This window comes from Pteronotus mesoamericanus, unplaced genomic scaffold (assembly GCF_021234165.1).
Source record: "Pteronotus mesoamericanus isolate MK-2021 breed Mesoamerican mustached bat unplaced genomic scaffold, CSHL_Meso_final contig_639, whole genome shotgun sequence".
Classification (NCBI taxonomy): Eukaryota; Metazoa; Chordata; class Mammalia; order Chiroptera; family Mormoopidae; genus Pteronotus; species Pteronotus mesoamericanus.
The window spans coordinates 1,507,108-1,529,338 of record NW_026555223.1 but is presented as its reverse complement, the minus strand read 5'-3'; the positions used below and the strand labels follow the sequence as shown (position 1 = coordinate 1,529,338).

Sequence of the window (22,231 nt, the reverse complement as noted above, 5' to 3'; positions counted from 1 at the left end):
TGGCAAATTTAACTGGATGCCCAATTAAATGTGAATTTCAGATAAACAATGAATACGTTTTTAGTATATCACAAATATTGCATGAGATATACTTATCCTAAAAAATGACTTGGAGTGTGTCTGAAATTCAATTTTAATTGAACATCCTGTATTTTTACTGACTCTATTTTTACTGCAATCCTACATGTGAGCAAGAGAGAAAGCGGAGGGAGCTGCGGACAGCGGACAGAGAGGGCAAACTCTTCTCCCCGGGCAGCGGCCCCACCTCCCACCCCTCTTCCCTTCCAAGACCTCCTTCCAGATCTTTGCTGCTGCATTTCAACAAATTTTAAAAAATGATACTATCTTTATTTTTCTTCAGGAGAGAAAATAACACTCTCATTGTTGAAACAAGCAAGTTCAAACCATGCAAACATAAATAAATAAAATAGAACCAGAAATTTCCCAACTGTCCCATTACTTACGGCTTCTTTCAACATTTTAATATTTTTCCTTATAACCCTTGATTTTTAAAAAATGTAGGTACTCTCATGCTCATGTCGGCAGCACATGTACTAAAATTGGAATGGTATACAGAAGAGAGTAGCATGGCCCCACATGAGGATGACATGCAAACTCACGAAGTGGTCCATATGGCAATATATACAAATATTGACTGAATATGTTGTACACCTGACAGTGACATAATGTCATATATCAATTATATCTCAATAAAAAAAGAAAATGCTATCATATGATATGGGTGAGTTTGTAACCTGTTTTTCTTTCCAACATAAATTAACATGGGCATAATATCATTTCCATTCTGGTTTTTCTTTTTTTCATTTTTAAGCATGAATGTTATTTTTCAAACAGTTTTAGATTCACAGAAAAATTTCAAAGATAGTGCAGAGTTCTCATACCCAGTTTCCCCTATTATTAAAATCTTTACCTTAGTAGAATACGTTTGTTACAATTAAGGAACCACTATTGATACATTATTATTAACTGGAGTCCATACTTCACTGCATTTTAAAAATGTTTCAATATAACTTCATGAAGATGTAATTTAGTACAATTAAAGTTACCCTTTGAAAGAATACAACTTGAGTTTTGACGGATGTACATTCCTATGAAAGAACCACTCCAATCAAGATTCAGAATATTTTCATCACCCCATTTTCCCTCCTGTCCCTTTCCTGTTAATCCTTCCCTTGGTCCCCCAGCCTCAGGCAATAACCAATCTGTTCTCTGTCACTAGAGATTTACCTTTTCCAGAATGATAACAGTGGAATCAGATAAATAGAACCTTTGAAGCCCTTTGAGATTGGCTGCTTTCACCCAGCCTAATACATTTGTACTCCATCCTTTGTCCTGGTTATCAATAGTTCCTTTTTACTGCTGAGTAGTGTCCCATAGCATGAATTTACTGCAATGCATTTATATGTTAACCAGGTGAAGGACATTTGGGGTTGTATCCAATTTGGACTGACCATGAAAACAACTGCTATCAATGTTCCTGTACAGTGATGTGTGTGTGTGTGTGTGTGTGTATTTTTTCATTTCTCTTGGGTAAATACTTTGGAGTGGGATTGGTGGGTCCTGTGTCTTCCGCATTCTGTGGCTGCATGGATATATTCCATGACTTGAGCTCTGCCATCACCTTATTTTATGGTATATTATTTATTTGTTCATGTGTTTATTATCTATTTCTCAAGCATTTGTTCTCTGAAAAAGAAATATTCAAGAGTTGGGAGCCTAGATCCTGAAGACAGGCTGCCTGTGGTTGTTTGCACATTTGTTGAATGAAGATAACATTAGTGCATTGGGTTGTTGCTTAGATTAAATGAAGTAGTAAAGGGCCTGCTATATACAAAATGCTCAGTAAATGTTTGTAGTTGTCATTATGCAACATGTTTGGCACACAGATTGTGTTCAATGAACATATTTATTGAATGAATTTGAGCAGTCTTTAAGAGTGTTAGACTTCCTGGTTAAAATTCCAGCAAAGCTGCTTAGAGGTGGTGGGACTTTGCTCCACTTCCTACCGTACTCCCATGTCTGTTTCCTCACCTGTTAAATGAGGTTAGGGATCCCATCTTACAGATAATTGATGAGAATTAGATAAGATCACATAGTGTTTAGAGAGGGTCTGGCATAGAGACCAGTGAAAAAAAATGGAAACAACTTAAATGTGCAAGGTTAGGGGAAATGTTAAGTACAATATAATACTCCAAAAAATGGTGATTTAAACAATTTTTAAAATTATAATTTATTGATTATGCTATTACAGTTGCTTTGATTTTTCCCTCTTTGCCCTCCTCCACCCAGCATCCTCACTCCCCCTCGGGCAATACTCCCACCATTGTTCATGGCCGTGGGTCATGGGTATAAGTATCTTGGCTACTCCATTTCCCATACTGTACTTTACATCCCCATGGTTATTCTGTAACTATCTATTTGTACTTCCTAATCCCCTTACCTCTTCACCCATTCTTCCCCACTCTCCTCCCACCTGATATCCTCCATCAAAACATTTTCCCTATCCATGATTCTGTCTCTGTCCTTGTTTGCTTAGTTTGTTTTTTAGATTTAGTTGTTGATGGATATGTATTTATTGGCATTTTCTTGTTCATAGTTTTGATCTTCATCTTTTTTTAAAATAAGTCCCTTTAACATTTCATACAGTAATGATTTGGTGATGATGAACTTTAGCTTTTCTTGTCTGGGAAGCTCTTTATCTGCTCTTCAATTAGAAAGGATAGCTTTGCTGGGTAGAGAAATTTTGGCTGTAGGTCCTTGCTTTTCATGACTTTGAATATTTCTTGCCAATCCCTTCTAGCCTGCAAAGTTTCTTTTGAGAAATCAGCTGACGGTCTTATGGGAACTCCCCTATAGGCAACTTTTTTTCTTTTGCTGCTTTTAAGATTCTCTCTTTATCTTTAACCTTTGGCCTTTTAGTTATGATGTGTCTTGGAGTGGGCCTCTTTGCATTCATCTTGTTTGGGACTGTCTGTGCTTGCTGGACTTGCATGTCTATTACCTTCAGCAAATTAGGGAATTTTTCTTTCACTATTTTTTCAAATAGATTTCCAATTTTTGCTTTTTCCCTTCATTCTGGCACTCTTATGATGCGAATGTTGGACCTCTTGAGAATGTTCTAGAGGTGGTTTATGCTATCTTCATTTTTTTCTTCTTCTTCTTGTTTTGATTGGTTGGTTTTTGCTTCCTTATGTTCCAAATCACTGATTTGATTCTCGGCTTCATCCACTCCACTTTTGATCTTCTGCAAATTGTTCTTTATCTCAATTAGTGTATCCTTCATTTCTCACTGTATCTTTTTTATGCTGTTGAGGTCCTCGATCAGCTCCTTGAGCATCCTTATAACCAGTGTTTTGAACTCTGCATCTGATGGATTGCTTCTCTTCATTTCATTTAGCTCTTTTTCTAGAGCTTTGACCTGTTCTTTCATTAGGGCAATGTTTCTTTGTCTCCTCATTTTGGCAGCCTCCCTGTATTTGTTTCCATGTATTAGGTAGACCTGTTTTGACTCTGTGTCTTGGTAGTGTGGCCTAATGTAGTAGATGTCCTATAGGGTCCAGTGGTACAGCCTCCCCTATCACCCAAGCTGGGTACTCAAGGCATGCCCTTTGTGTGAGTTGAGTACACCCTCCTCTTGTAGTTGAGCCTTGGTTGCTGTTGGCAGATCAAGGGGAGGGATTTATCCAGGCCAATCAGCTGCAAGGGTTGGCTGTGACCACTGACCATCAACTTCAGCCTTCTGTGTAGGATCAGCTGTGCTGGGGCAGGATGGTTGTGCTCTGACATGGTCTGTAACTGTCCACTTAGGTGCACTGGCCTGGGGTTTCCTGGGTGGTGCAGGCCAAGGTCAGCTGCCACCTTTGTTTTGCTTGGGGCACCCTGCTTGAGCTGTAAAGTAATCTGAGGTGGCTGCTACTTGTGTCGGGCTTGGAGATTCCCAGGCAAAGCCAAGCTGTGAATTTAATCGGACTGCTACTAGTGCCAGGCCTGGGGCTCACTGAGGCCAGCTGTTGCTTATTTGATAGGATTTAAGAAGTTGTGAAGCATGAGCCAAGACCAGCAATTCATATAGAAAAGCAGCTTGGATAGGTACATAAATTGGATAGGGTAGAGTCTCTGGGGGTCTTCAGGGTGGGTCAAACAATGTTAACCAGGTTGATGGAGTCTCAGATATGGCACCAGCTTACTGGCTCTGTGGGGGGAGGGTTTAGAAAGGGGACAATGGCCTCTGCTCACCTTGATGCCAGACACTTCAGTTTCTCCTATATACCACTGGTGGCTTTCAAGCTGTTCCCCAGTGCTGGAGCTCAGAGGGAGTGAGTCTGGGTAGGAGAGTCCATGTGTGGGTTCTTTAAAAGGAACTGTTTGGGGCTCCAGCTGTTTCTTCCACCAACTCAATCCCCTCTGGATTTTTCAGCCAGAAGTTGTAGGGGCTTATCTTCCTGACACTGGAACTCTGGGCTGGGGGACCTGGTGTGGGTGTGGGACTTGATCCTGAGCTATCCCTCCTGAATTTTTATTCATGACACGTGGGTGTGAGACCAGCCTGTTCCACATCTGTGCCCCGCCTACCAGTGTGGATGATTGTAGTTTCTTTAATTTGGTAGTTGTCAGAATTCCATTCAATTCAATTTCTGACAGTTCTGAGTGATGGTTGTTCTATATTTTAGTTGTAATTTGATCTCGTTGTGCAAAGAGGTGAGCCATGTCTGCCTATGCCACCAGCTTGACTGGAAGTACCCCCAAAATTTTTTATAAGTATTTTATTTATTTACTTTTAGAGAGAGGGAAAGGGGTATAGAGAAACATCCTTGTGCAAGTGATCAGCTGCCTCACACAGGTCCCCAGCTAGGGACCTGGCCTGCAACCCAGGCATGTAACCTGACTGGGAATCGAACAGGTAGCCTTTCAGTGCACTCAATCCACTGAGCCATACCAACCAGGGCAAAAAATGGTGATTTTAAAAATTCTTACTAAAAAAAAACTAATGATAAAAAGCTGCACGTTTACATCTTTGTCTGTATCTCTCTTTTCCTTTAAGAACAATTCCTAGAAGTAAGAAGGATGGACAGCATTGTTGAGTCTTTTGATGGATATTGCCAAAAGCCTGCCCTAGATCAGTGATACAAGTGGAGTATGGGAGTGGCTGGTATCTAGTATTTCATTAGCACTGATTATAATATTTAAAAATATTTTTCTAAGAGATGAAAAGAGGGGATCTGTTTAATAACATTAAAGAACAAAATTCAACCAAATAAATTTGAGGAACTAATTGGCTTTATTAAGCGACTCATAAATCAGGCAGCATTTTATCTGGCAACTAGAAGGGAGCTCCAAGGAGTTGTATAAAGTGGCGAGTTTTAATAGACAGAAAAAGGGTGGAAATAAGAAAAGAGTGATTTTTTTCAGGCAAGGTCACCTTCCTGTAGGGGAAGGCAGGGGGATTCTTAGCAAGCAGATTACCTACCAGTGTTCATCAAGAAATTCCTGACTGATAGGTTTAAAACTCCACTCATGGGAGAGGCTGGAACTGCAATTAGGTTAGTTATTAAGTTTTGGTTTGGTGACTGGTTTAGCAAAAGTGACTCCATTTTGGCTCTTTCTTTTTTTCTTTTAAACAATAGCCATTTTATTAACTTCCTGTTCACCTACTCCATTTGTTCTTTTTTATTGTTTGTATTTTAAATTTTTGTTCTTGTCCTTTGCTTATTTTTCTATTGTATGTTCACCTTTCATATTGATTTCTAAATATTTTTTACATATGATGGACAGAACACTTTTTTTGCCATTCATAGATTGCCATTTATCTCTTTCCTTGATGTACTGAAATGTGTCATTTTTATTCAGCCAATCCATTTCACTCTCCTTTCCTGTTTCCATCCTTTGGGGGTCATCTCCTCACCACCACCTCCAAGAAGCCTTCTCGGTAGAAGGTTGATTGGGGCTGATTTCTCTCTCCCAGGACCCCAAAGTAAGAGGGCCTGATCACTCATCCTTAGGAAGCCCTTGGACCAAATGTGTAGCTAGGCTTGTTCCAAGCGTCTGATCTCTGACTGAGATCCCCAGCTAAGTTACAAGGGTGCTTTCTTAAACATGGATTCTAGAGCCTAATGCCTTGCAATTTGCAGGGAAATGCTGCCCCTGGCCCTCCTCCCATCACTGTGACCTGAACAAAGTGCTGTCATCTGAGTTCCTAGCCTTGCTTTTTTTTTTTTAATGGAAACTCTGTAAGGCATAAAGACTTCAAAAGTGTACAAAACCAAGAATGTTTACTGCTGGCGAGGAAGGGTAAATTCCCTCTTAATGCTGGTGGGAGTGCGAATTGGAGTCCTGTAACACAATTTAGCAATGTGCGTCTCAGGCCGTGGGGAGGCGGCAGAGTGCAGTTAGTGAACGCCTGGGAGTCAAAGCTGAGCCAGAGCTCATCCCCATTAGCTTGTGTGACTTTGAGCAAATGAAATTACTTCTGTAAGCCTCAGATAGTCGTAGCCTCTGTTGATAAAATACATGGCTTAGTACCATGCATAGAAACGCTGAAAACATGGAAACTGCTACTATTATTAAATCTTAAAGATGTATATTTCTTTGGACCCAGACATTCCATTTGTGGTAATCTATTCAAAGGAAATCATTATTGATGTTCAGAAATATTTGGCTCCTTGGGTTTTGTTTTGTTTTTTCCTGTGGGGAGAGATTGTTTAATGGTAAAATATTTATTACAGGTTAGATGTTCAACAAGAAAAAGTGGTTAAATAAATTAGAGTTCATAGATAGGATGGCATCTTATGCAGCCATTAAAACTAATGGTCTTGAAAAATACTTAATAGCATGAGGAGACACTGGTGATACTTATAATCTTGTTTTAAAAAGATACAAAACTCATTTCTTTTAAAATATATTTAATTTTTAAATTATAGTTGACATTCATTATTATATTAATTTCAGGATATAGTTTCAGGTTACAGTATAGTGGTTAGACATTTATATAACTCACCAAGTGATCCCTTTAATAAGTTTAGCACCCACCTGGCACCATACATAGTTATTATAATATTATTGACTATATTCCATATGCTGCAATTTACATCCCCGTAACTATTTTCTGATTACCAATATGTGCTTTTTAATCCCTCCACATTTTCCACCTAGTCCCTCAACCCCATCCCTATCTGGCAACTATCAGTTGTTCTTTGTAAAAACATACAAAGTTATTTTGGTTTTTTCTTTTTATTTTTTATTGTAGTATTTTCCCATTACCATTTACTTCCCTATACCCTTTCCACTTCCCTCACTCCCTCCCCCAAAATTCTATATGAATGTGTTTTTCCGGTTCCGTTTAAAACTATAGGTAAAAGTACATAAAAGTGACTCACCATGCAATTATTTATTAATTCGTTGCTTCTGCAGACATTAATTAAATGCCTATTATGGGCTGGACACTGCTCTGGGGCAGGGGAACTGTACTAAACATTTAAGAGTATTTCTAAGGAGATGGAATTACGATTCATCGAACCATACACTCAACATGCCAATAATGCCAGGGCACTGGGCATGCACAGAGAACGAAAAAATCTATGCTTTCATGGATCTGACATTCCAGTAAGGGAGACAACCAAAAAACAGTAACTACAAATAGCTAATTAAGTAGTATGTTAAAAGGTGATTTGAGCAACAGAAAATGAGAAAAAGCAGACAAAGTAAGGGATTTACTAGCGTGTTAGAGGGATGTTTGCTGCTGTAGTTAGGGTGGAGAGGAACTGTCCTGCTAATAAGGTGACATTGAAGAGGGGAGGGAAGGAGCCATAAGGATACCTAAGAGAAGGGTGTATTCCAGAAAAAAGGAAGAGTCAACGCAAAGACCTTGAAGTGGGACAGCACCAGATACTTTTCTGGAAGAGCAAAGTGGCTGGAGCTCAGTGAGTGAAATCTTAGAAGAGGTTGTCCGAGTTTAGTTTCTGATTTCTGGTGTGAGGGGTTTTATTTATATATATCTATAGATATGCACACACATATACACACATACACATACATATATATGTATATACACCTATATACAAACTAATTACTTCTTAAAATTTATTTAAAAGATTAAGATCAAATAGTGTCTTGGTTCCAGGTGGAGTTTCCGGACTCTGACAGACAGATGTCCGTAACTCCTGTGATCCTAAACCATCTAGCCAGCCCCTCTGAGCCTTAGTTTCTTTATCTGCAAAAAAGGTTATCAATAATACAGTCGGGTTGTACTGAGTACTCAGTGAAACAACGCAAGTTAAGCACCTGGCTGAGTGTCTGGCAGATAGTAAACGCGTAAGAACTGTTTCTGGTCATTATTGCCCAATACTGCCCTCCACCTCCTAACTCCCTTCGGAGGAAGCTGGGAATGACTGTTAGCAGAGAATAATCATTTCCCCTTTAAGAACTCGAGTAGGCTGGGAGCCAGCCTTCCCTCACCCTTTCCAAATTTTCCAATCCCGGCCTGGTATTTTCCTCTCGTAGGTCTCCTATTGGACAATCTTCACCAATCAGAGGCTGGAGCGGGCGCTGCCAGGAGCCCAGCTCCTCCCCCGAGTGGGCCCTGCCCCCAACCCGGTCAGCCCCGTTGCTATGGGGACTGGTGGGCGGTGATGGGGGGGAAAAAGCCCCGGATGTTCGTTGGGGATTCAACATGGCGGTGGCAGTGGCCGCCGTGGCGGCGGCGCAGGATAGCTGAGGGCGAATCTAGGACGCGGGATTCCGGTCCGAGCAGTTAAGCCGCGAGCGACTGCAGCACCGAGCCGGTAGGATGAGCAGTGTAGCTAGGGGATTGAGGTGGGCTGGGTGATTGCTGTGAGAGAAGGTTAACGCATGTAGGGGGCGGGGCCACTGGGGTCAAAGTTCACTCGTGGTGGGAAGGGTCGCGTCGAGAGGGCGTCCTGGGTCGACGCTGACGTGGGGTGAAAAGGTGTGGTGGAAGTCAAAGGTCAAACTAAGAAAGGGGGCGTGGCCAATGGGAGCGCAGTGTTCGAAAATTTGAAGTGGGGACGCGTTAGGGGAGGTTGGGGCGAATGTCAAAAAAGGGGGGGGTCAAAGTTAATAATTTGAGGTGCTACTCAGGTGGTCAGAGGTCACAACCATGGGGACGGTGGGTCGGAAGATTAAGGCAGCAGCCAGCGGAGCAGATGAATGAGATACAGATTGGGGGGCATCTTTTATGGGATCAAAGGTGAGGAGTGGCCAAAGGGGACAGAGGTCAGAATCTGATGGCGGGACAGATAATGTTCCTACGGGCCAAAAGTTAAAACCCAAGTGAGTCATATCGCTGGGGAAGAGGGACCAGACATCCAAGAGAGAGCTCATAGGTGCTTTCTGGTGGGGGAGAGGGGAGCCCCCTTCTACAAATATTGAAAATAATAACACTCAAGAAGCACTGTGTGTCAGGCCTCGTTCTAAAAGCTTTACATATTGAATCCTGACTACAACCTTATGGGGTTGGTGCGATTACTTAGAGGCTAAGTGACTTGCCCAGGATTACCTGATGAGGAAGTTGTGCACTGGGATTTGAACTCTGGAGTTCTGGGCCCCAAGTTCTCTTAAATAATCATAGTATTGGTTAATATTTAATGAGGCCTAACACTGTCCTCAGAGCTATGAATGCCTGGACTTACTATACCCGAATCTTGTGAAGTGAGTACTAGGTACACTTTACAGACAGAAAAAGTGAGGTTCAGAGAGCTTCTACTAAGTGACAGGGACAGATTCCAGGCTGAGTCTGAATTCCAGAGCTCCTTTTCCTGGTCACTGCATTGCAGACTACCGAAGGTCTGTTTCTGGAAGCAGGGTACTGGGCAGGGCTAGGGCTGGGCCGCTCCTGAGCAGGAAAGGGTTGTCTGTTTGGCCTCCATGGAAGGGTGTGATCTGGGAGGAGAGGTTCCTCAGGGCCTGTGGGATGGAGTGTTTGTGGGTGGCCCAGAGTTCAAGTGTGTCTCATGGGCTTCTGGTTGGAGATGTTCTTGGGTGGTACCCTGTTCAAAGTTGGGTGTTCTCTGTACTTAAAACCACAAGCTCTCATCATGGTCCTCAGTCCCTCCCACCTCATTTCCTACTGCTCTCCCCTTGCCTTGGTCCAGCTAACCCTGGCCTCTTTGCTGTTCTTCAACTCTGTAGGCTTACGCCTCCCTCTAGGTCTTTGACCTTCCTGTTCTCTTCCCCCGCCCTCCCCCCCGCCCCCCGCCCCCCCCCCCCCCGCGATTCCTTCCCCTACCCTGTCCCCTCTCACTCATTTGTCACTTACAGTCCTACCAGGACCACCCAGCTCTCCCTCCCATCAGATACTCTTTCTTTCATAGTTGTTTTCTTCCCAGCCTTTACTCTGTCCTTACCTTGTTGGTTGTCATCCTCTCCCACTAGAATGTGAGCCCCTCATTGGGCAGGAATTGCTCCATGTTGCTCCTTCCCTGAATCCCCACCTGAAGCGCTGCCAGGCAGAGGAGGCTCAGTTGGTGGTGGTTGAATGTTGGGCACTGTGCTGGGTGCTGGGACTACAGCAGTGGATAAGTCACAAGGAGTCCCTGTCCTCCAAGGGCTCTCAAGTGTCCCTGGGTGGGAGCAGACCCCCAGCTGGTGATACATGGCTACATATCTACCAATGGTGACATAATCTGTGAGGATGTGTTCAGGGAGCCAGAAGAGTACCCAGATCCTGGGTCCCCATCTGGGCTGGAGACTGTGTCCCTGGGCAAATCCTCTGGATGAGTTCTGAAGGATGAGTAGGAGGGGTGGGAATCAGCAAACCAGGCAGAAGGAAAAGTCCTGTTTGTGAGGGGAAGACAGGGGATGGGTACAGGGTTGGGGGCTTGTAGGTCACATGTAGCCTGTGTGAGACCACTAAGATGCCTGGCCTTGGAGAGGGATGGAGCAGGGGCAGATGAGTAGCTTCGTGTGTCTACGGAGCTGTGAAGCAGTACTGGGGAGTGGTTCTGATCCATCACTCACAGGTTGTGTAACCATGGGCAGGTTGCTTAACTTTTCTGGGCCACACTTTCCTCCTCTATGAAGTGGGCATAAGGATAGTGGCCACCTCACAGAATTGCTATGAGGATGCACAATGTACAGGGCTTGGCCCAAGGCCTGGCATACAGTAGGTGCTATGTATGTATTAGTCTTGATGCTGCTGCTCCTGCCGCTGCCTAGGGAGGGCCTCAGAGATGGTGAAGGGGCCTCGCATTACCTGCCTCCCGGCTTTCTCTTGCAGCTACCCCACCCCTGGCTCTGGCAGGGTCATTGAGTGGGTGGCAGACCCTGTCTTGGGCCTTTGCGGTGCAGTCTCACTCAGCATCTCAGGGCTCAGCACAGGGAAGGAGTGGTGGGGTTCCTGCCCTGCCACTTACCAGCTGTGGGACCTTGGGCAAGAGATTTCTTTTTTTAAATTTGTATTATTTTTTAATCTATACCTGAGTATATGTTTTTATTGATTTTTTTATTGATTTTGGAGAGAGAGAGGTAGAGAGAGAGAAAGAGAGAGAGAAACATTGATATGGGAGAAATATTGATTGGTTGCACTTCCCTTGTTCCCTGTGCCCCCAACAGTCTGGGTACGTGTCCTGACTGGGGATCAGGCCCGCAACTTTCTGGTGTATGGGATGACACTCCAACCAACTGAACCACCTGGCCAGGGTGGGCAAGAAATTTCTTACGTGCCAGTGTTGTTTCTTATGATATATTTTAGACTATCAAAGAAAGTAGTAGAGCTTTCAGTATACCCAAATACCTCTGTCTTCAGCATCCGGCCTGGGACGGAACACATAGTGGATACAGTTAAAGGCTCCACCGCTCTGCCCACCCCTCCTGGCCATCTCTGTCCGTGGCTGCTTCTGTACTGGAATTTGGTGTACAGTGTTTCTCTGCAGGCTTTCACACTTCTGCTGTCCTTGACTGTGTTCAAAAATGCTAGAGCTTCAACCCCTGCTGCACATTGCTACATATTGCAGTTACCTAGACAGTGTTCAAAACTGTTGTTGCCCAGGCCTGCCATAGATGAGATTCTGAAGTGGGTTCTTGGTCTGGGGTGGAGCCAGCCAGGGTTGACCACCACTGTTTTAGTTTATAGATTATGTAAATGGGATCACGGTAAACACACCTCTTCTGCTGCTCAACATTAGGGTTAGGGTATGTCTCTGTTTGGATGTGTAGGCCTAGGGCAGGCCATTCGTTTTCCTTGCTGTCAAGTGTTTTTTTGGTGATTTTGCCGCATAGGAGTTCCGTTCATCTTTTGGTGGCCATTTAGGTGGTTTCCCATTGGGACTGTAACAAATAGTGCTGCAGTGAACCTTCTGGAACGTGTTTCCTTGTGCACTATGGCCAGAGTCTCTCTTGGGCAGATGTCTCACCGGACCTCCCAAATTGCTTTCCTAAGTGCTTGTACCAATGTGCTTCCCAACTGGACTTGAGGGGTCCCTTCACTCTGCATCCTGCTTTGGGCAAGTTTGTGGTCCTTGCTGAAATGATTTACTCAGCCATGAGATGGTAGGTTTTATGACCTCCCAGGCTGGTGGGGAACATTTGGGGAGACGGTTCATGTGACCAACTTAGCCAGGGTGCGATATACACCATTGAGTCCCAGAGGGCTTTGACCTTTGCCTTCTAGGGCATCCAGGACAGTGACTGTAACTTAGACCGAAGTCTCCTTGGGGGGCTTCTCCCAGGGCTGACAGTTGGGGAGAGAAACTATACTGACTTGAACCTCCTCGGGAAGGAGGCAGGGAGGCTGGCAGTGAAGCTTGGAAAGGGAAGGGCAAAGCCTTCTTACACTCTTGTGGGTCTCACCGTTGGTCTCAGTGGTGACCAACATAGCCACTGGCCCTGCCCCCGCTTCCCTGACCCATTGTACTATACAGTACAATGAGCGTGACAGACTTGTCCTCAGACGGTGACAGCCCAAGACTGGTCAGGGCTGGGATAGGGGAGGCACAGGGACTGTAGGAATCCAGAGAAGGTGCCTGACCCAGCCAACCTGGGGAGTCACTGAGGACTTTCTGGAGGAGAGTGAGAGTGAGCCAGGCCTAGAAAGAAGATGGAGAGAAAAGGACAGGTAGTGCAAAAGTACAAAGTACAAAGTACAAAGGCCCGGAGGTCCAAATTAGTTTGGGATGGTCAGGTACCATGAAGGAGGCCAGTATGATGAGTTGGCAATGAGACTGGGAGGTGGGGAGAATGTGGCAGGTAGAACAGGGGCTTTCAAGCTGAGGAGAGGAGTGGATTTCACTTTGTGCGTGATGGGGGAGTCATTGGAGGGCTTTAAGCAATGTCTGGTTTCCTATTATAAAGACTGCCCAGGCTGCCGTGTGGGGAACAGATCATGAGGGGCAGCGTCAGGGAGACCTGAGGGAAGGCCACTGTGATAGTCCAACTGAAGAGGGTGGCAGTGACGGAGGAGGGTCCTATGTGCTGGCCAAGATTACGAGTACTTTACCCACATTAACTCCTTTGATTTTCATAACCTACAGGGTAGGTACTATTATCATCCCCATTTTAGAGATGAGGAAACAGAGATCCAGAGAGGTAAGTGACTTGTTTAAGGTCACTCAGCAGCCAAGTGGCAGAGGCAGGACTTGAACTTCACACCTTAAGACTCCAGAGTCACTGCATATTACAGTTACCGCCAGTGATTTGGAAGTGGTTTTGATAAGACAGGGTCACTTCCTGTTCAGTAGATTCTTACACAGGCTGCTTTTTAGGTGGAAGCTCCTTAGGGGCCTGTTCAACCAAAGTAGTTTCTGAACACTGGGTCCCTACCTCCCTCAGGGCCCCCCACTACCCCTTCCCTTTTTTGTCTATTGCCTCACCCCCCCTTGTCCTGCTGGCTCACAGTGAACCAGACTTCCTGGCCAGACGCTGCTCAGGGTGTCCCCAGCAGCTGTTTCTCCCATCAGCCGAGCCGGGTGGCCACAGATGCAGCCAGCAGGAAGCAGTCTCCTTCCGAGGCACAGTTAGGGAAATGGGACCCTTCCCGCTCCAGCCACCCATCCGGGGGCTGGGACTTATTGTCTGCCAGCTGCCTTGGCCCACAGGAAGGGTAGTGGGGGGTGGTTAAGAGGGTCAGAAAGGGAGGTTTCCTAAGTCCCTGGGGAGCCAACAGTGGCAGATGTGACAGAAGCCACCACTCACTGCAGCCTGTCTCATGGGGCCCTCTGGCCCTGCCCTGCCCTTCACTAGGGTGCAAGGTGCTCTGCTGCCATCCTCAGGGGCAATGGCAACTTCCCCTGCCAGGGCCACACAGGCCACACACATCCCTCAGCCTGACCCCCCTTTCCCCACCTGGGGACCCCCGAGGAAGGGACGTTCATAACTTGCTGGGAGGATTGAAGATCAGGCTGTGAAGTGCTTAGCACATTGCCTGGCACGCAGGCAGTAAGCTGGTGAAAAGTGTCCTCCTCTGGGTTGCAGCCTCCTCCTCACCTGCTCCCAGCCTCTAGTGACACTGAACTAACCCAGCTTCCTGCTCTCCAGGCGCTGGATGTGTGCTTTATAGCCATCATCGCGGGGATACCACCCACAGACCCTGAGGAGGAAGTGTTATTAACCTCATTTCTCTTTTCCTGCATTTTAATTTTAAGGCACATATTTGCTCCATATGCATGTATTACCTATTCTGAATAATCAGTGAAACACTGAGTATAGCACAGTAGAGTATACAGTGACAAGGACATATCTTGCCTACTGTGGCTGGCGGTCCCGTTCCCAGAGGCAGCCCTTGTTCTCTTTCTTGTAATATCTGTTCCTGCACATGTTCTCCCCGCTTTGTTTTTACTTTAATGGAGCTGACTTCCCATGTTTGTATTCTGTCCTGCCCCTTGCATTTTTCACTCTTTAGTTCTGTGTCAGGGCAGAGTGCTTCCTTATGCTGCTGTGGTTGTGTCACGTTCTGTGGCATGCACATGCCCCCACAGATGGCCATTCAGGCCCTTCGGGGCTTTCCCTCCACCGAACTGGGCTGCGTGTGCCTGTGAGCACAGCTGAGGACTCACCCCGGGAGTTGGGCTGGGGGTCTGAGATGTGTGCTCCCAGAGCTCACTGGTGGTGTTCCGGCCTGCCCGAGTGTGCGTGCCCGTTTATATCCTCCCCACCCCCAAGGGCTGATGGCGCCATGGTTTCCTCACGTGCTGGCCATGTGGACAGGGTATTATCTGATGCTTTAGACTTTGCCTGTCAGATAGGTTCCAAATGGCCCTCGTTGAGGCTCTGATTTTAATATGAGTAAAGTGGAGCATCTTTGTGTTTGTTGAAAGCCATCTGGGCATCCTTTTCAGGGAGCTGTCTATTCATGACAATTTTGTTTTTCCTAAGAAGTGGAAACTGAGGCATAGACTGGAAACCCCACAGCAAGTAACTGGCAGATCCAGGACTCAAACCCGGGCTTACCTGGATCCAATTTGGAATTCTTAACCTGTCTCATAACAGCAGAGTACATGGACTCTGGAGCCAGCTCTGCCACTACTGGCTGTGTGGTTCCAGACAAGTCACTTCACCTCTCTGTGCCTTGGTGTCCTCATCTGTAAAATGGGATGTTAACGGTCCCTCTTCATAGGGTTGTCTTGATGTTATAAATGCATAATCATCAGGCAGAATGCATAGCAAGTGCTCAAAGCCTGTTACCTGCTAGCATTAGTATCAGTATTACTCTATAGTGTTAGTATTCACAGAAAGCATTCAGTAAACTAAGTTGTTGGATCTTCCCAGCACCCCCAAGCTGTATGTGTTACCATTCCCCTTTTATAGGGGAGGAAATTGAGAACGTGGGCAATTTGCCTGGGGTCACAGAGCCAGCGGGGCTGGGATTTGGCCGTGGGCTGCTGGTTGACCACTCTCGCTCCAGCCACTATGGCACACCCCCTCTGCCCCGCTTAGCCAAGCCTGAGGGATTAGGAAGCTCATCCTCCCCAAACCCTCCGTCGTGTCTTCAATCCAGGCAGGCTACAGCAGAGCTTTGAGGGAGGACACCTTGACAGGTGGGGTGACCTGGTAGAATCCCCACATGCCTTTCTCTTCTTGGGCCCTCCCTGCTTCCTCCCCAGGTGCCCCAGCTTGGAAACTCCTGATAAAGGGTTTGGAAACTCCTGATAAAGCGGCATTGTGCTGTGGTTTCGGCTGGCTTCCCCAGTCTGGTTTCAGCCACTCCCACACCAGGGAAGTGGCCTGCTGTCCTGGGTCTCCTCCCCTCCCTCCTCTCCCTCTGCCTTTCCCTCCTCAGTCAGTGCTGGGAATGGGGGGAAAGTAGGACAGTGCAGGAGGGCAGGGCTCTTCTGTATATCAGCCCCCCGGTGAGGATCCCCCCAGGGAGTTCTGCCCCTTCTCTTCCTTGGGCCCCTCTGCTGCCAGTAGGGGCTCCACAGCCCCGTTCCTCCATCCCCCACGCTTCCACAGCCCCAGGTGGTTTGACTCTTTAATGCCGTGTATATATGTACACACACACAGAAAAGTGTCTTAAGTGCATGTGTCAGTTTGAAAGGTAGTAAAGTGAACAAACACTTCCCCATACCAGGGTGAAGACAGAGAGCTCAGTATCCTAGAAGCCCCCATCACCCTCTTGATCACAACCAGCAGTGCTCACTTTTCTGATTTTGGGGGTCACCATGCCTCTGCTTTTCCTGGTAGCTTTTACCAGGAATTTTAGAGTGCCACCTTGGCTGCTTTTGAAGTTCACATTAATGGGGCCCTTTGCACGTCCTTGTTTGTGTCTGCCTTCTTTCACCCTCTGTCCCCATGGTCGCACATCTTGGCAGTTTGTTCACCCTCATTATTGTGTAGTATTATATGGTGTGAACGAACCATAAGTTAGTTCTCTATCTCCTGCTGTGCACGTGTGAATATCCTCTTTGAATGTGCACACTGGTGCGTGTGTGCACGCATTTCTCCAGGGAATATGTGCAGGGCACATTGCTTGGGTTAGAGGGTAGGGTATACTCACCTTTACTGAACACTGCCCGCATCTTTCCAGGATGCTTGTACCTGTGTACATGTCCAGCCGATGCTCCACATCTTCACCAACACTTGGTTTGGGAGGTTTTTTAAAATTGACTTTGAAACATTTTATGTTCTGTTCTTCTGCAAAAGTAACATGTGCTTGTTATCATTGAGATGAGTCCCTTGTGTTACTTTTTCCTGCCTACTCTTACCCATCCTACCAATAGGAGTCAAGTGCTTATTCCTTGATAAGCCCTGTGCTGGGGCCATGGGACCCAGAATTGAACAAACACAACAGGCTCTCTTATTGAGCTCAGTCCTGGCACAGGACACAGACTTTGACAAAAGAGCAACACAGAGACAGGTAAAAAAAAACAAACAAAAAAAACAACAACCCTTCCCTCAGTGACCCTGTCTGGGAAACAGGCACCCCATCCATTCTTTTGATTGGGCCAAGAAACTGGTATTATCCTGACTCTTGTCCTGTTCCCCCACATTCACTAGATCAGGAAAGCCTGTCACTCTACCGTCAGACTAAAACTTGGTACCTTTCACTGTTTTTCATTGCCACCCCCAATACAAGCCATCCTCGTCTCCAGCCAGTCTCTTCACTCCTCCCTTCTCCACTGCTCCCATAGTCTGTCCCCACAGAAGCCAGAGGGAGCCGGAGTCAGATGATGACCCTTTCCTGCTGGGGACCCTCCATGGCTTCATCTGTCTTGGGAAAAGCCTCTTAAGGCCCCACCAGACTCTGGCCGAGCTTTTCTGCTCACCACTGCTGCACCATTCCTAGGATATCCCAGGCTGGGTCCTACCTCCAGACCTTTGTTCTCGCTGCTCTCTCTGTGACCTGTCCCTCTCCCCTGCCTCTCTACCACCTTCCCCTGCTTGATTTTCTTTGTAGCACTTCTTATAGCCACTTTTATTACATTATGATTTGTGGTTCTGTTGCTTTATTATCCCCACTGCCCATAACTTAGCTTACTGTGTCTCTTTGCTGTATCCTCAGAGCATGACGTGTAGTAGTCACTCAGTAGACGCTGGTGGACTGAATGTGAATGAATGAGTGAATGAATGAATGAATGAGTAAGCTGTAATAAGCAGTGAGTGTCATTGCCAGAACGTAGGATTGGGGACTGTCCCTAGATGAGGAGTACAGGGCAGGCTTCCTGAGGAGGAAATGGCACTTGCAGTTAGCTTAAAGAGGAGGAGGGTACGGGCACCTGAGACTGAGGGAGCTGCCTTTGCCAGCGTCCAGGCAGGAGGGTGCAAGGGCACTTGAGGAACTGGAGGAAGACTAGCATCAGTGTCAAGTCTCCAGAGGGTCTGAATTTGAATCAGCCTCTCCATGTCTGTTTCTTTCTTTCTTTTTTAATTTTTTTTTTTTTTTTTTGAGGGTGCATTTGTTAAAGCTGGAGATAGCAAATCAAGGAAAGGCTTAGCATTGAAGGAGCAACAGGAGAGTCCAGGCTGGGCTGCTGTCAGCTCCCTGGAGAGTCAGAGACAAGGGGGCCTTGGGGAGGGGTTCAGGGGGTTGGCCTGGGACGAGCTGCCGCTGCCTATTGCTCCCCTGGTTGCAAGCCTCCTGGGGGTACTTAGGGTTTAGGAGATGCAGGCCTGGGAATGGCATGGGTGTGCTCCAAATTTGGCAGCAACTTCAGACATGCCAGGTCCACCATTCTTTCTCCTTCTTGGGGCTTCACTTGGGAGTCCAACTGGGATGGCCAGAGTGAAAACACATGCAGTCACACCTCTGGACACTCATCCCAGAAAAATGAACCAGTAGCGTAACATTTTCTAGCCTTTTCTTTTCTCAGTTTCTTTCTCTCTGGAAGTCTGGGTGTCCTGAGGCATCCCTGAAGTTCTGCTCCTAACATACTTCCCCAGGGCCTGGCATGTTGTTGTGAATGGGATTGTTTTCTTTTTCTTCCCACAGATACTCTCGAGTGCCTGGCCCATCGTGGCCTCCAGGGACACAGTGGTGGGTAAACAGACCCAGCTGCCACCCATTTTGGTGCCTGTCTCTGGGACTGTTAGCCTTCTGAGGCACCCCTGCCTAGAGGCAGGAAAAGACCTGAAATAATCTTGGGCTTGGGGAGACCTTATTCCTTAGGCTGATTGATTAATAGGGAGAACTAATTGAGGGTTTGTGTGCGTGCCAGGCATAGTGACCCACACAGTGCTCCCACACTTCCACGCAGTGCTCAGTCCTTCCTGGAATCCCAGAAGTGGCTATGACCATTGGACCTGTTTTGCAGATGAGGAGAGTGAGGAGGGTGGGGTGACACCCTCAGGCGTGCTTGGTCCATCCTACAAGCCACTCCTGAGCAGATGTGGTGGCATCTCCTCCTGGTGCTAACTTCCATTTCCCTGGTGGTTGGTCAGGTGGAACAGCAGTCCACATGTTCCTCGAACATCTGGAGTGCCTCTGCTGTAAAGTGCCTCTTCACACGGTGCGCCTGTTTTTCCCTTGGGCAGACTGCGTGTTTATTTTTTATCCCTTTGAGTTAAATCCTAAACTCTGGGGAAGAGCCTTTGTTTCTAAAGTGTTACACTATCTTCTCCCAGTCTGAGGCTTACCTTTTCACTTTTTAAAAATTGTCTTTTGATGAGCAGAAATGCTTAATTTTAGTGGAGTTAAATTTGTCACTCATTTCCTTTATAGTTTTATGGTTCTGCTTTTCACATTTAGTTGATCTGTTCCGGAATTGGGGTGTATGAGCATGTAATGAGGTGGGCATCCAGTGTCATAGTTTCCACCTGGATCCCTGTGTATTAAAAATGGACTACTTTTCTCCATTGCGGTCCTGATGGTAAATCATGTCTCTGTGTAAGTGGGCCTGTTTCTAGGAGTTCTCTTCCTTTCTCTTGCTCTGTTTTGTATTCCCGCAGCAATAGCACACTGTTGTAATTTCTGTTGTTATAGTAAGTCTTGATCATTGGAGAGCAAGCCCTCCCACTTGTCTTGGCCATGCTTGGCTTTTTGTAATTTTGCTTAAATTTGACACAAGCATATATCACCTACAGAGACATGACATTGAATGTGGTCGCTCTCTCTCCATTTATTTATGTCTTTTCTGATGTCTCTCAGAAAACTGTCATAGTTTTCCATCACAGTCCGTGCCCACCTCTGGTTGGATTTATTCCCAGCTACTTCATGACGTGGCAGGGGGAGCCTGTGCCCTCCTCTCCCACGAGGCACCTTGCCCCCTCAGTTGGGCCTTGCTGGGTGAGGCTCACGGCAACGCAGGGCCCACCTCCCCCATCCCCTGCTTCCTCCCTGGCACCACCCTGGGCCCTGGCAGAAGGCAGGCATGGCGCCCGCAGAGGAGGTTGTAATTTTCCTGAATAATTTCAAGGGCTAATTAAAGGTTTTTCTTGACTAATGAGCTTACAGTTTAATTACCTGGGAACAGACTCAGGGATGCGGGAAGCAGCTGTGGTGGGGTCTTACAGTGTGGCCAGAAGAAGCCAGGCAGGACTGGGAATAGCCTGGCACCCTGACGTGGACTAGCCGGGCTTCACCATGCCTGTGAGAGAAGGGGAGGTGCCGTGGAGGTTAGAGTGTGTCCCTTCCTGCTTAGAATGAATCCTTCCATAGCTCCTGCTGCCCAGGGAGGAGGCCAGGGCCCAGGCCCTCCTCTGGTGCACAAGGCTCGGCCCGCTTCTGCTTGCTGGCTGCACTGCGCCTGGCTGGCCTCTGTTTAGGGCACTCACTTTAATTATCCTCTAGGTCTTGGCAGGGAGGTCACTAGCTCTGGGACGCCATCTCAGGCTGCCCCACTGGCCAGAGCAGGTCCAGAGCAGGTAATAAGCTCTGCCCTCCCCTTGCCTGCTGTCCAGGTTCCTCATTCCACCACTGAGAAGTGCTTTGTGAAGGGGGTGCCTCGGCTGAGCCCTGTGGTCCGGCATTTGTGTTGCGGGGGACCCAAGAGTAGAAGCATTTCAGGACTGGTGCTCCCGCGCGAGAGCTGGGAGTGAGTGAGTGTGCAGGCTGGGAGGACTGGCTTTCTCAGGGGCGGCAGCCGTCTGGACTGGACTGGACTGAGGATGGGCTCCTGGGAGTTTGTTGAAGGGGGAGGGGACCCGGAGATGGCTGTGCCAGGCCTGGCTTCATTCCTTGCATTCCTTAGCAGGCCCCAGACTCCTGGTGGCCCAAGGTGGGGGAGGGTGAGCAGGCAGAGAGGGGCCTCCTGGGCACTGACCCTGTCCCTCCCCTCCCCTCCCCTCCCCCTGCCTACCTCATCAGTCTGTCTCACTTTACATCCACCCCCTCCAGGGGCTCAGGGCTGGGACTGCTTGTCCAGCGCCCCCACTCCCCCAATCCCAGGCTCACCCTCGGCTACACATTAGAGTCACCTGGTGGGGCCTCTGTATAAGGGCTTAAGCCCAGACCATTTGAATCCAGATCTCTGGCTGTGGGGCCCGAGTGATGGTTTTTTTTCCTTAAAACTCTCTGGGCCACTCGAGTGTGACTCTGAGCTGGGATGAGAGCCACTTGGATGAGAACCACTGGCCTACAGAAATGACAGCAAACATATACTTGCTTTTGTCATGTTTGGGACACTTTTCTAGGTTTCTGATGGGCGTGATTCAGTCATGTCACCCCACAACCATACTGTAGAAAGACATGACTATTATTCCCACGTTATGGACTGAGGCTTTTTTTCCCTGGCAATGCAGCTTCTGTCACTGTCCTACCCACCCCGCAACCTGGGCTGCATCTCTGTTTCACTACCCCCCTTCTCTGTTTCTCGCTGTCTCTCTCCCTCTTTTGCGCCCTCAATTTCCATTTCCTTCACTTCCCCTCCTCGCCCCCCACCCAGAAGCTTTTTCAGGCCTCCCTGTTTTCAGCCAAGTTCCCACTGAAGCCACAGAAAGGGAGATGGTGTCTGCAGGCCCAGGACAAGGATGGGAAGGATGCTGATGTCATTTTGTGCCAGCCTCCCTCACTGCACCTGGGGTGGGGGGAGTCGGGGAAGAGCACCCCTCCCACTAAGGTTGGGGGTGCTGGGGCTGGTTCTGCAACCTTTCTGGGAGGACTGTCCAGGCCAATGAACCCTGACAGATTACCCCTCCGTGGGCCCAAAATCTGGTGTCATCTGTTGCCATTAGCATTTCAAGCTTCTGTGGAGTGGCTGATGGTTTAACTTCAGCAAAAGTTTATGCTAAGATATGATAATTGCATTGCAGGAGCCTTTATTATTTGATGGGAAAGAGAGCCCAGCGCCCCCATGCTTGGGCAAGGGCCCCTGGCTTCGCTTCCCGCCTC

At 47.3% G+C, this 22,231-nt stretch overlaps 1 protein-coding gene and 1 non-coding gene across 4 annotated transcripts in view; both read left to right on the top strand.

The window, feature by feature from the left end:
- The first annotated feature begins 530 nt into the window (after positions 1–530).
- LOC129076718 (U6 spliceosomal RNA) lies at positions 531–638 on the top strand. The gene has a single exon (XR_008529756.1). It is a non-coding gene; the product is annotated as a U6 spliceosomal RNA (small nuclear RNA).
- Positions 639–8,670: 8,032 nt separating this feature from the next.
- PAK4 (p21 (RAC1) activated kinase 4) overlaps positions 8,671–22,231 on the top strand; it is a 45,880-nt gene continuing 32,319 nt past the window's right edge. For all 3 annotated transcript variants that reach the window (XM_054580807.1, XM_054580806.1, XM_054580804.1), the window contains exon 1: positions 8,671–8,798. The gene's annotated coding sequence lies outside the window, so the exon portion shown is untranslated. The remainder of the gene's footprint in view (positions 8,799–22,231) is intronic.